General features: G+C 35.8%; 2 protein-coding genes across 3 annotated transcripts in view; one reads left to right on the top strand and one right to left on the bottom strand.

The window, feature by feature from the left end:
* The window catches only part of B3GAT2 (beta-1,3-glucuronyltransferase 2), a 133081-nt gene extending 132774 nt beyond the window's left edge, over positions 1-307 (top strand). The window contains exon 6 of the transcript XR_006356304.1: positions 268-307. The gene's annotated coding sequence lies outside the window, so the exon portion shown is untranslated. The remainder of the gene's footprint in view (positions 1-267) is intronic.
* Positions 1-12130, bottom strand: part of SMAP1 (small ArfGAP 1) — a 221375-nt gene that overhangs the window by 45859 nt on the left and 163386 nt on the right. The gene's annotated exons all lie outside the window — the stretch shown is intronic.

Below are 12130 nucleotides of genomic sequence, written 5' to 3'. Positions count from 1 at the left end.
ATTTGGAATTCAAAATTTTAAATAAAGATGTTTATTAAAATTCAAAAAAGTATAGTGTACCTTGTTAAAGTGGAAAGAAATATCTTCTTTCTTTATAAAAGTTAATTTATGCTACTGTATTCACTCGTTCTGAACCTAAATTAATTTCCGCAGTAGAATTTCTGACTACTAAAAAGGTGGCTCTTATAGAAGGAAGCACATACAAAATACAATTGGTTAAGTTTAAAGAAAAAAAAAACCTCAGTAGTTTTTATCTTCTATTCTTAGGTCTTCTGGAACACTAGGAAAAAATCCTAACAGGAATTACAACTGCTGACTTAAGTAGAGCAGCATCCTGCAAAATTGGTTTCTCCCAGGGAAGGAGATGGAGAATTCAAACTCGAGAATCTAAGAGCACTAAATCCAGCAAATATTGATTACTCCCTTGAACTGCTGTCAGCCATATTGATTAGCTGATATAAGTATTGTAGTTCAGTCTACTTACAGAGTAGAAGTCTAGGGATTTGAACTGCTTATTTAAGTACCATTCTGTAGCTGTGAAGGGCAAGACTCTAAACATATGCCTATTATAAGAAAGCAAATGAACTCAATTTGTATTGATCTAAATAGCAAAGTAAACAAACAAACAGATGAATGTAGTATTTACTTGACCTAGACAGAATTATTTCTCTCTCAATGGTTAAAAATCACCTCAGATAACATCTAAAGTTTTCATTTTCTTTCTCTACTTACACACACACACACACACACACACACACACACACACGTACGTCACCATCAACTCAAAAATAGTTTTCTCCTTACTCATAAAAATCTATCACTCCAGAATTCTCAAATACAAAGTACTATAAAACTAAGTGGTAGAAAAATTTGGATTAAATGCTGACCCAAGACAAAACAAATTTATTCATTCAACAAACAGTAAGCACCTATTATTCCTTCAAGGCCAAGTTCTGAGTGCTGATGATACAAAAAGAACATACCAAGCTGACCTTGTTCTCAAACTCAGTCTAAGGAAGGTGGCTCTGGGGAGGAAAAGAAAGAAGGGGACAGCACAAAGTTACATAAATAATCGTGATACAGGAGGAATAGAGAGAGAGTAAGAATTAACAAAGAGAGATGCAAGCAAAGGTATATAAAATAAAGATAATTTTCACTGGGAAAAGTGAAGAGGTACAAAGAAGTTGAATTTTGAAAAGGAAGACTTCAACAAACAAAAATGGATCATTCTGCCTGCCCGTAAAATGCTAAATTGCTTTTAATACTTATCTGAACTCAAGCTTCTTCCATAGTGGTAAGTAGTACCTGGCAGGGTTAAATACAAATATAACAAGGGCTTGTATGTATATTTGTTTTTAATTTACACCATAATCATCTAATAATTCTCAAATATGGCACTGTATTTTACTTTTCTACTACCACCAATGGCATGAATGCCCTGCTAACCTGCTCTGTATCTCCACCCCCCAGTGCAAGGTAAATCTCTGACCTTACTCTAAAGCACTATTTGGCCACTTATTGTGTCATTCTTTTGTGCAGGGATCATTACTAATGGAAGGTATTTGTATATTTAGAGTTATTTCATTTCCCATGGCTTGTTTTTTTCCTCCTCCGTAAAATGAAAGATTTGAACTAGACTCTCTTCCAGCTTTAACGTTCTATAGAATTTACTTGATGATTTATAAAATATCACCACATTCTAAAATACTTTGGTGTTCTAATATGGAGAGTAATTACAATTAAAAGATAGAGAAGCCCAGCCCTAAAACTCAATAAAAGACTCCATACCCTTCAAGAAGTGAAAGAGAAAGGATGTTTAACAGAGGGGGCAAAAAAGCAGAATAGAGCAAGTAGAGAGATGAGGGCAAAGGTGGATGAGTAAAGTAGGATTAAGGAGAACTACTTTAACTTCTATTGAGAATTTTAGGGTTCTTTTGGGAGAACTTGGTAGATGGGTAGTTTTACTTCTGTCTAATGCAATTGCCATAAGTGGTTTTGATCAATATAATTATATGGGAAGAGGCAAAACAGGATGATCACAAGAAGAAACTGCAAAGTCTTTGCCATATAGCTTTTATCTATTATTTATTTCAAGGAGGCAGGATCCTGATTCAGACTAGTGTAAGAAAGCTGTCAGCTCCTAATAATAAGTTTACATGTCATACATTTTATAAAACTGTATTAATAGGCAGTAGTATAGATATTATTTTACTTACCTGGTAAGTAAAGAAACTGGAAGTAAAATGTCTTGTTCAGGATCACATAACAAATAAAGTAGTAGGGATAGGTTTGAGCCTAAGTCTTCAGATTCCTACCACATTCTTTTTCTAGCACATCACACTGCCAGCTTATCAACAAATTCTCCTCCCTAAAGGGCTATTAATCTACAGTAATATGGACATTCACATGATGAAGCTTCTCTTCCATTTCCAATTATTCTAAAGTAGACATGCCTTTTCTTATTTAAAAGCTGTCATAAATGACTAAGTCAAAAGTGATATTTCAACAGGGTTGACTATATTCTCTGTATTTCTAAGCAAGATGTTTACTGGGCAAGTACACTTACTTGCCCATTAAACTCATTTGATCCTGCTTTACTTTTTATCCTCATCTAGATTTACAAATTATTTCCTAAGCAAACCAAGAAAATCTTTAGGAAAATGATTTTTAATGGTTTAGAGATATATGCTTTTGAAGCTGAAATTTGCTGATAAGTTTTTCAGTATGCCTGGATTCTATGTAACATTTGCAGTGAAAGATTTTTTAAATTATTAGATAAAAACAAAAAATATAAATTTGAAGCTATTTTGGTATTCCTCATTGCAAAACTAGGGTCAGAATTCAAATATTTGCCAATCCACAAATACCACTGCCGGCAGCCTAAAAAGTGAAATTATAAATTCTGTATTGGGCATTGAAAAAAGGAAGACTCACTGATAACATTTAAAATAAAAAATAATTTACAGATAGAGAAAAGATTAGTGTTAGGGAGAAATCAGGAAAGCTGGCAAAGGGGGATATGCAGGAGAGAGAGAAAAGGAAATGGTGACAGAAATAACATAACTTTTAGATACATTTTTCAAGGACCAGGTGACTCAATGGTCTTATATTTTGTCTTCCTCAAAAACGACTTAGTACAATTCTTTGGAACATACTAAGTGTTTAATAAATGTCTGTTGCCTAGTCGACTGACAACTCCAGGAACTGGCCAATTCAATCCCAGGACAACACAGAGCAAGTTCTGAGCCAGGTTGATTTGAAAGCAGGTTTCTAATTTCCCAGAAAGGAAGGGAGATTACCAAGTGGACTATGTTATCCTGAAGCCAACAAGGGGGGTGAAGAAATAAATATATGGTCTGGGAAGAATCATTCTCTTCCAAATTCCTACTGGAAGGGGGAATAAAAAAAAACCAACAAAACAAGTGCCTAGCCAATTTTCTCCACCATGACACCCGCTGGTTAGAGGTGAAAAGTCTTTGCCATATAGCTTTTCTCTGTCATTTTTTTTCTAGGAGGCTGGATCCTGGTTCAGACTAGTGTAAGAAGGCAATCAGCTCCTAATTGTTTACAGGTCCTACATTTTACAAACTGTACTAACAGGCAGGTAGTGTATGTATTATTTTACTTATCTGGTAAGTAAAGACATCTTTGAATTGAGGTTTTCAAGTAGAGTCTGAATGATCACTTCACACAATTACTCAGATGTGTCTTTGTGTGTATAATATTATTATTCCTAATTCCCACTTTTATCCAACAAAAATTCCAACTACCCAATGTCTTAAGCATTTCAAACATTTTGAAAGGCTTAATTCTCCACTCCCTGGGTAATGATGCAAAAAGGTAAAAAAAACAAAAAACAAAAAACCCCCCTAAATTTGATATCATTTAGTCCTCCAAAAATTCACAGGATTAACAACCTGAAGCTGATCTACAAAGAGATCTCTCACAGAGAAGGATCTTGTATTAGGAACCTATTTTTAAGAACAGACAGAAAACTGAAAATTGTTTTTAAAATGAAATGTATTTGTGAATTTTCTACTATCATTTGAAATGTCTGTTTTAAAAAAACTAATAGTTGGTGCCTCATTGTTATATGATACCTTTCAAAAACCTGCACTTCTCAAAGTTATATGAGAACTCAATGACCATAAAAGGTCCAAATTTAACATTTCACTTTTTCAAGAACTAATTTCAGTCTTCACTATCAATGTCTCTCCATTTTTTAGATGGAGTAAGAAGAATAGGGATACAAAAATTTCCAGCCCTCCAACCTCGTTTTGTTGCTTCACTGAAATACTGCCAATTAGATACAGCAAATAAATGACAAATGAACGAGTGACTTAATGCTACTATATGGCCTTGTGTTCAAGATCACTGGCAATAATAGGCTGAACTCCCTTCTTGATAGACTAACTCTTTTTTTCCTCCAGGATTTTCCTCGACAAGCAACTAGTCTTTGAGCTTCTCTACACTCTTTTCCTTTCAGAACTTGCCTTTAAAAATTTTAAATGAGACATGTGAATTGCTGGTTGGTATTCAGCCCTTTTTTTGAGGTGGATGCCTTCCGATAAAGACCTTAGAAGTGTACTATTTACATAAAGTAAGTGTTACTTCTACTTGTATGCAGTAGTGGGACATACTTTCAAGGCAGTAAATCTAACTTTAGTATTTACCTCTGTTCCTCATGGAATGAAATTGGCACTTAACACATGATGTACTGAAACGAAGGGATGAAATTATTACTAAGTAAAATCAAGAAGTCATTATTCTGCTTTTGGCAGAAAGAAATCTCTAGCTGATGTCTGGATAACTGAAGTCTCTATATCCTCTATCAGGGTTCCTGTGCCAGGCTGACATCTTCTTCCTGAACTTCTCACTGATTTCCTTTCTATGAAGGAGGTCTGAAGTATACTTCAATGACAAAAATCACTCATTTCTCCCTCCACTGGTCTTCACCCAAATGCTCTCCATTTTGGTTTCTGGTTTTCTTCACATGATAATCTTAATATACAAAGCAACTTTCCTGCCACATCTCACCACTTTTAACTATCCTGTTTATTTAGAATAAAACATACTTATCTGTTGTAGGGCCATTAAACTATGATTGCTGTGATTCAACTCGGTATCTAGTTTGTGGTTTTCATGACTCTTCTTTTATGAGGTATATAAGGATATGCTTGCTTCTTAGCATTTTTTTAACTGGAGCTACCATTCTTCTTTTTGCAAAATGCCAATAATAGATGGCACTTGCTAAAAAATAAATACATGCATATGCACATTTGCATACAGCTATTCTAATAACCAAGGCTTTTCCCCCATGTATGAATCTTTGTGTATTGGAAGTTTATTCTTCACTTCCCTCTAGTATCTGAGTCAGCATGCATATGAAGAATAATCCCAAGAGTAAAAATTATATGGATGTCCATCAGAGGGCTTTTGATCCTAACTTGAGAGAATAATCCCAGGCCATCCTCCTGACAGTAGCCAAGAAAATTTAGAGGGGAATATTGGGAATACTCATGCCAATATTGAATGTATAATATTTTGAATAGCTATACAGTTTTAATTGCTTCTCAGTCTCTTTTGCTTTCACTCCTAAAAACAACTAAGGACTTCCTGTCTCCCAATTAAAATTTCATAGATAAGTATCCACTTGAGCCCAGTTTCATCATACCTGGGCTCATAGATAAGAACCTCTACATTGTCCTTATTAGCCCACCTCAAATTCATGGGAGATATATTACAGTCCTACGATTCTCCTCTCTTTCAACCAATTACAGTATTCAAAGATCCCAAAGGTAGGTCTGGAAGTAAAGGTTAACAGATAACAAATACTTTGCTTCCTACCAGTCACTACCCTGTAATCCTTACAAGCAGGGAGCACTTATGAGATACAAAAATAAGACTTTTCCTGTATAAAAAAAGGAGAAGCTGGGAAGCCATATTGGTAGTTGCCACACCACTTGGATGCAGAACCTCACCCCCATCTCCAGATCTCCTGAAGCCTTATTCAATGGTACAGAATATCCTTTAGATATATAAGTCTTTGGCATGGATTTTTGTCCTTTTTCCTATCTTGAATGCAGATGCTTAGTTTATTTGGAAAGGCCTTTACTACCATAATGAATGCCTTTATTTGGCACTGAAATGAAGAAAGTGATCAAAGCTCCTCATTTTAAAAGTCCTTGAACTCATAGAAAAAGCCCTTATTCAAATTGCAGCAAGCTGTGACCCTAATTCAACATCCAGATCATGTCAGCCATGAATTTCATCCCAGCAAGTTTCACTGATACCTATAGTCAAATTTGTCCCCTTTGCATTAGTTGATGATGATAGCCAACATTTACATAGTGCTTTTGATGTGGGAGGCAAAAAGGAGTTAATAGAAAAACCTAAGACCCAAGCTTTAATTCAGAAATTAGCTCCAATAGGGAGTCAGACCCCAGTTAATGGATAACTTATGCTAGGTTCTTGTACCCACAGTGATCAGTACCCATAAAAACGGGTCAGGTCAAATAACAATAAAGGAAATAACAAAGCTATAGAAATTCTAATGAAAAATGGAGATATTTTGAAACTAGCCATGGGAATCAGAAAGAGACATGTGCAGAAAAGGCCAAATTTGTCCCCAGATTCACCTCATGACACGTAAACCCCCAAAACACACCTCCACTGAAAAAGGTACCTGCCTCGGGGGTTGCCTTAGGACCCCAGGAACTCCAAATTAAGATAAGCCCTCCCCTGTAACATCCCTAGGTGGAGAATATTATAATGAGAAGGACAGGCCCTCCCTTGTACCTACCCAAGGTGGAGATTATTATAATGAGACTGATAATCAATTTATCCATACTATAAATATAACTGTCTTTCCTTTCACTATTCAAGAGATACCTTTCCATTATTCTGGTTCTCTCCCTGTGGTCATTCACAGTATTGCAATAAAACTTGGGAAACTGAGTCACTGAGTCATGTAATTCTTCTGGGACGACTCACAATCAATTTGACCCCAAATTCTATCCCACAGCACTTTGCTGTCTAAACTCTTGGACATCTGTGTATTGACACTGGAAACAAAGGAATTTTTACTACTAACTATATCACAATACAGAGCACTAGATGATATCTAATTTTTTTCTTTTTCATTTGTTTTCCTCCAGACAAAATAAAAACTTTTGGTATAATTCTAGTTGCAACAGATAACAGCCTATTTACACTCAGGCTTTTTCTAGTCATCTTGTTTCTTCTTTTTTACAACACTGAAAATCTTAGAAATATACCATTTTTACTAAGATCTTAATATTACTGCACAAAAATATGTATCATGAAGTTGAAAGCATCTTACTCAAGTACTGAAAAGTTATTCATTTAGTTTCACGCCTTACATGGTCATTACTCATTATGCCTTACATAGTCACATTAAAGGATTCAACAATGAACTTGGAAGCTGATATTAATGTATGATTTGAGTTTTGAGAGAAGACTTATTCCATCTCCATTTATAGTAAATTAAAGAAAAATCCTTGAGATAGTCACTGACTTTTCTTGGGTAGAATATGTAAGAAATACAACATTATTGACAGAAGCGCACCATTTACTGACAATCCATGAGAGCACGACTGGGGTCACAAACCAATTAGCACAAGTGAAATCTTATAAGCAGCCTAAATGATCATAATCTAATACCTAATTCTGTTCTACCTTCTGCACACAGGAAGAATGAGAGGTTGGTTGTTTTGTACCCTTTTACTTATCAATTGACTCCTCCACAACCTAGGCTATATCCAGATAGCAAGGAAGGGATGGACATAGCAGTGCAAAGGTTGCTAAGTCAAGGAAAAGCTCATATTCACTGGGAAAGGATAACAATCAAGAGGACATGTTAAAATATGACTAAGAAATTAAGAGGGAAATGATCATATCCTTTAAAAGAAAATCAATGAGAATATGGCATCAATATGTCATCGACTATCCAGACCAACCTACAAAAAAGTGGTATTATCAATCAGACTTACTAATAAAAAGGCCATACCTCAAAAAAAAAAAAAATCTTATCTAACTTTAGCCTAGTTTCACCAGGATAACAAAATCACAGAAACTAAGAATTGGATCAGACCTCAGAATTTATCTAGACCAACCTAGACCTAACAATGAGGAATTCCCAACACATCAATGACCATCATGCAATCAACAAGCATTTATTAAAGTGCTTGTCATCTGCCAGGCAATGTGCTGAGAACTTTGATTACAAAGGCCAAAACAAACAAAAAACTCTTTTTCTCTAGAAGTTTACATTCTAGTAGGGGAAAGAACATGAACACATGTTAAGTCAGGACATAATAATATACACAAAATTAATCTGGGGTAGTTTTGCAAGGGAGTGCACCAGCAGTTGAGGTGTTCAAGAAAGGCTTCATGTAGAAAGGAGAGCTTGAGCTGAGTCTTGAAGTTACGAAAGAAACGGGGATCCCAAGAGGCAAAAGGGAGAAAGAAGTACATTCCAGGCATGAATGACAGCCCTATGCAAAGTCACAGAGATGGGAGGTGAAGTGTCATATATGCAGCTGGATCAGTAATGTGTAAGAAAAATGAAAAACAGGAAAGGGCCAGATGGTCAACTGGTTTAAAGGTCAAACAAAGAGTTTTTGTTTGATACTAAAAGAAAAAAGAACCGAGTATGGCATGACCTACAGTTTTTTTGTTTTGTTTTGGTTTTTGGTGAGGCAATTGGGGTTAAGTGACTTGCCCAGGGTCACACAGCTAGTAAGTGTCAAGTGTCTGAGGCAAGATTTGAATTCAAGTCTTCCTGAATCCAGGGCTGGTGCTCTATCCACTGCGCCACCTAGCTGCCCCTGACCTACAGTTGTAAGAAAACCACTCTGAAGGCTGAGTGGAGGGAGGATGGACTGGAGTACGGAGAGGCCCGTGGCAGAAACAGGTTATTGCAAGAGTTCAGCCAAGTGGTAAAGAGGACCCACCTAAACCAGAGTGGCCGCCATGCCTGTGCCCATGGAGAGATGTCATAGACCGTACTGTTCAAAATGGCCATCTGTCTCTTCTTCACAGACAATACTTGAGTCTCCTATCAATGACTTTGCACCGACAGTCCTGCATGTTTGGAAGGAATTTCTTCAACTACACCTAAAAGAATCCTCCTCTTCCTGCAAGATGCAGCTCAAGCACCACCTTCCAAAGAAGAGCTTCCCAGTCCCTGCATCTACTTGATGTCCTCCTTCCCTCTTCTGGGACCTTGGATAAAATGACCTTGAATGTATTGATCAGGTAAGAGTTTACTCTTATGTATTGCCTCACCTCATGCAACAGAAGCTCCTCAAGAATACAGACTGTTTCACTCTTTTTATTTGTATTCCCCATTGCCTATCACATAACAGATGTTTGTTGATTGATTAAACATGAAACCAAAGTGAATCTAATAATTTGGTCATATTATCGACTCAATTTAGTAAGCACTACTATGAATAAGAAACGATAATAGGAGAAACACACACAAAGAGGAAACAAAAACAATCCTTCCCTTCAGGGAACTTACCTTTGACTAGATATGTATAACTTTTAAAAATAAATCATAAATATGCACTTACATGTGGAATATATGCATAGCATAAGACACTTGACAAGTTATAATATATGGCTTGAGAGAGACCACATCATTGTGGATAAAGAACCAGCAGCCTTGAAGTCTTATGCCATGGATTTGAGTCTAGATTCTACCAGTACTGGCTTTGTGAGCCTGGCATAGCAAGTAACCTCTCAAGGCTCTTGCCAACTCTCCAAGACCACAAGCATCCCAGAAGGCATATACTGACATTGTTTGAGGGATGCCCTGTGCCAAAGAAATCAAAGGTCCAGTTCCTCTCCCCTATTTATAATATTAGGCTCAAGCAGAATTATAATTGTTTTCAGAGCCTTTGGATCTATTCCTTTTGTTCCAGCTTTCTCCTGTCACTGTAGCTTGAGGATTTGTTAGCAGAAAAAGGGATGTAAGAGTCATTCGATTTATGTCTTGACACTAGATTACAACATCCCAATGATTTTATATTATTCAAGCCTGCCTTGTTTTCAGTTCATTATTTTTCAGACTTCTAGGAAGATACAGCAAGTGGAAAGATCACATTTATTCCTAATTCATATTGGTTATGTTAATTGCTCATTATTACTACTTCAGATGCACAGACCTTTTGTGAATACCATTTAAAAATCTGACTTTTTCAACCTTCATTATCATAGGTCAGTACACTATATCACCATTACTATAAAGTAAATTAATTCTCCTTTAAAAAGTTTAAATGTCACATTTTAAAATAATCTTTGAAACTGCATGATTACTGGATAAAAGACTGTCACTCAAAGAGAAATGGAACATTCGACTAAATGTTAGCTTACAAATATATGCCATGTTTCTTGCCCTTCAAAATTTCCATTCAAATTAAAGATATTTTAATAAAAATGATGGCAATAAGAAATATTAAAATTGGTTTATAGTTGAAATATTATATGGTTTCAATATACTTTAAATTTCATAATAATTTTATTCATACCATTATTATTTTTTTAAATTATTTTTTTATTTTTTAGTGAGGCAATTGGGGTTAAGTGACTTGCCCAACGTCACACAGCTAGTAAGTGTTAAGTGTCTGAGGCCGGATTTGAACTCAGGTACTCCTGATTCCAGGGCCGGTGCTCTATCCACTGCGCCACCTCGATGCCCCTATTCATACCATTATTAACCTCATGCTGTCAAATACATTAACTAACATAAAAATACCTGGACGTTGAGATTATAAGGTGGTGGAAATTCTACCACCTCAACAAAATGTACTCTGTTAAGAAGTGAATAGAGTGATGAATTTGGAGACAGAGAAGACTTAGGTTCAAATTCCAGCTCTATCACTTGCTATCTGTGTGACTGTGGACAATTATATTACCTCTCTGGGCCTTTTATCTGTCAAATATAAAGGTTGGATTATACGACCTCTAGCGATCTTTGCATTTCCAACTCTGTGATCCTATTAACTAATCTGAAAAAGTAGAATATAATCCTACAAGAAAAAAAGATGAACTTTGAACAAAATTGATTACTTCTAAAAATTCCTGATATCAATTAAATGCATTTTTTTAAAGTTCCTTCAACTTCCATATCTCATATTCATTTGGAAAATATGCACTTGCTTCATATACCGAAGGGCAGTTTACATTTAGATTGAGGGATTGTCTACATTGATAATTGTCTCCTTATATATACTCCACCACTGCTGGAAAGAGAAGAAGGAGAAGAGGATAGAGGACAACTTTAGCTCTTTCCCTGCTACTTGATAACTGCAAGAGCTATCAATTCAGACAAGTTCACAAGTGACAAATGCCCCTGGGCCAAATGCCATCTTATAAAGAAACTAAGGCTCCAAGAAACATAGCTGATCAAACAGCTAGTAAATGGACCCAAGATCCAAACACAGTGCTCTCTCCACTACACCACGAGAGATATCAGGATGATAACAATTTTATTGATTTCATATGCTGTTTTTACAGTCAATCCTCAACACTCACAGGGTAATGTTCCTAGAAAACAGCATGAAAGTAAAAACCACAAATGCTGATACACTAAACCTATTGGAATTTGGGGGTTAGGTTCCCATGATCACCAAAATCTGTAATCTTTCACTAGAGATTGCTGAAAATATACTTTCCTGCATACAATTCTTTGCAACAAAACATTAAATCTGATAATATGCACTTTTACAGTAATCACTGAATAACCCATAAAATGCAATACACAAAATAAAACTGGTAACATGCAAAACATTTTTCTCAGTAATAATTCACTAGAGTTCTGTGACCTTTTGTGTTAACATCTCAATTTTTAAGAGCTATTGATTTCAAACAATATTCACTTTTTATAACATATAACATCAAAAGTACCATAAATGATATACAGCAAATAATAAAATTCTTAAAACTAAAACAATAACCCGAATCTTACCTTCCATTGTGTCAGATGGCAGTGTGAGGGCACTGTACTGTATACTATGCTACTGTAAACCTCTCTCTACCTTGACCACTCTCTGAATACCAAGGGAGAGGTTGCTGGACTTCAGTCATTATCGGAAGACACTGA

The sequence above is a fragment of the Dromiciops gliroides genome, chromosome 4 (genome assembly GCF_019393635.1).
Source record: "Dromiciops gliroides isolate mDroGli1 chromosome 4, mDroGli1.pri, whole genome shotgun sequence".
NCBI classification, from domain to species: domain Eukaryota; kingdom Metazoa; phylum Chordata; class Mammalia; order Microbiotheria; family Microbiotheriidae; genus Dromiciops; species Dromiciops gliroides.
The sequence above is the reverse complement of the archived record's forward strand: the minus strand, read 5'-3'. Positions and strand labels throughout refer to the sequence as shown.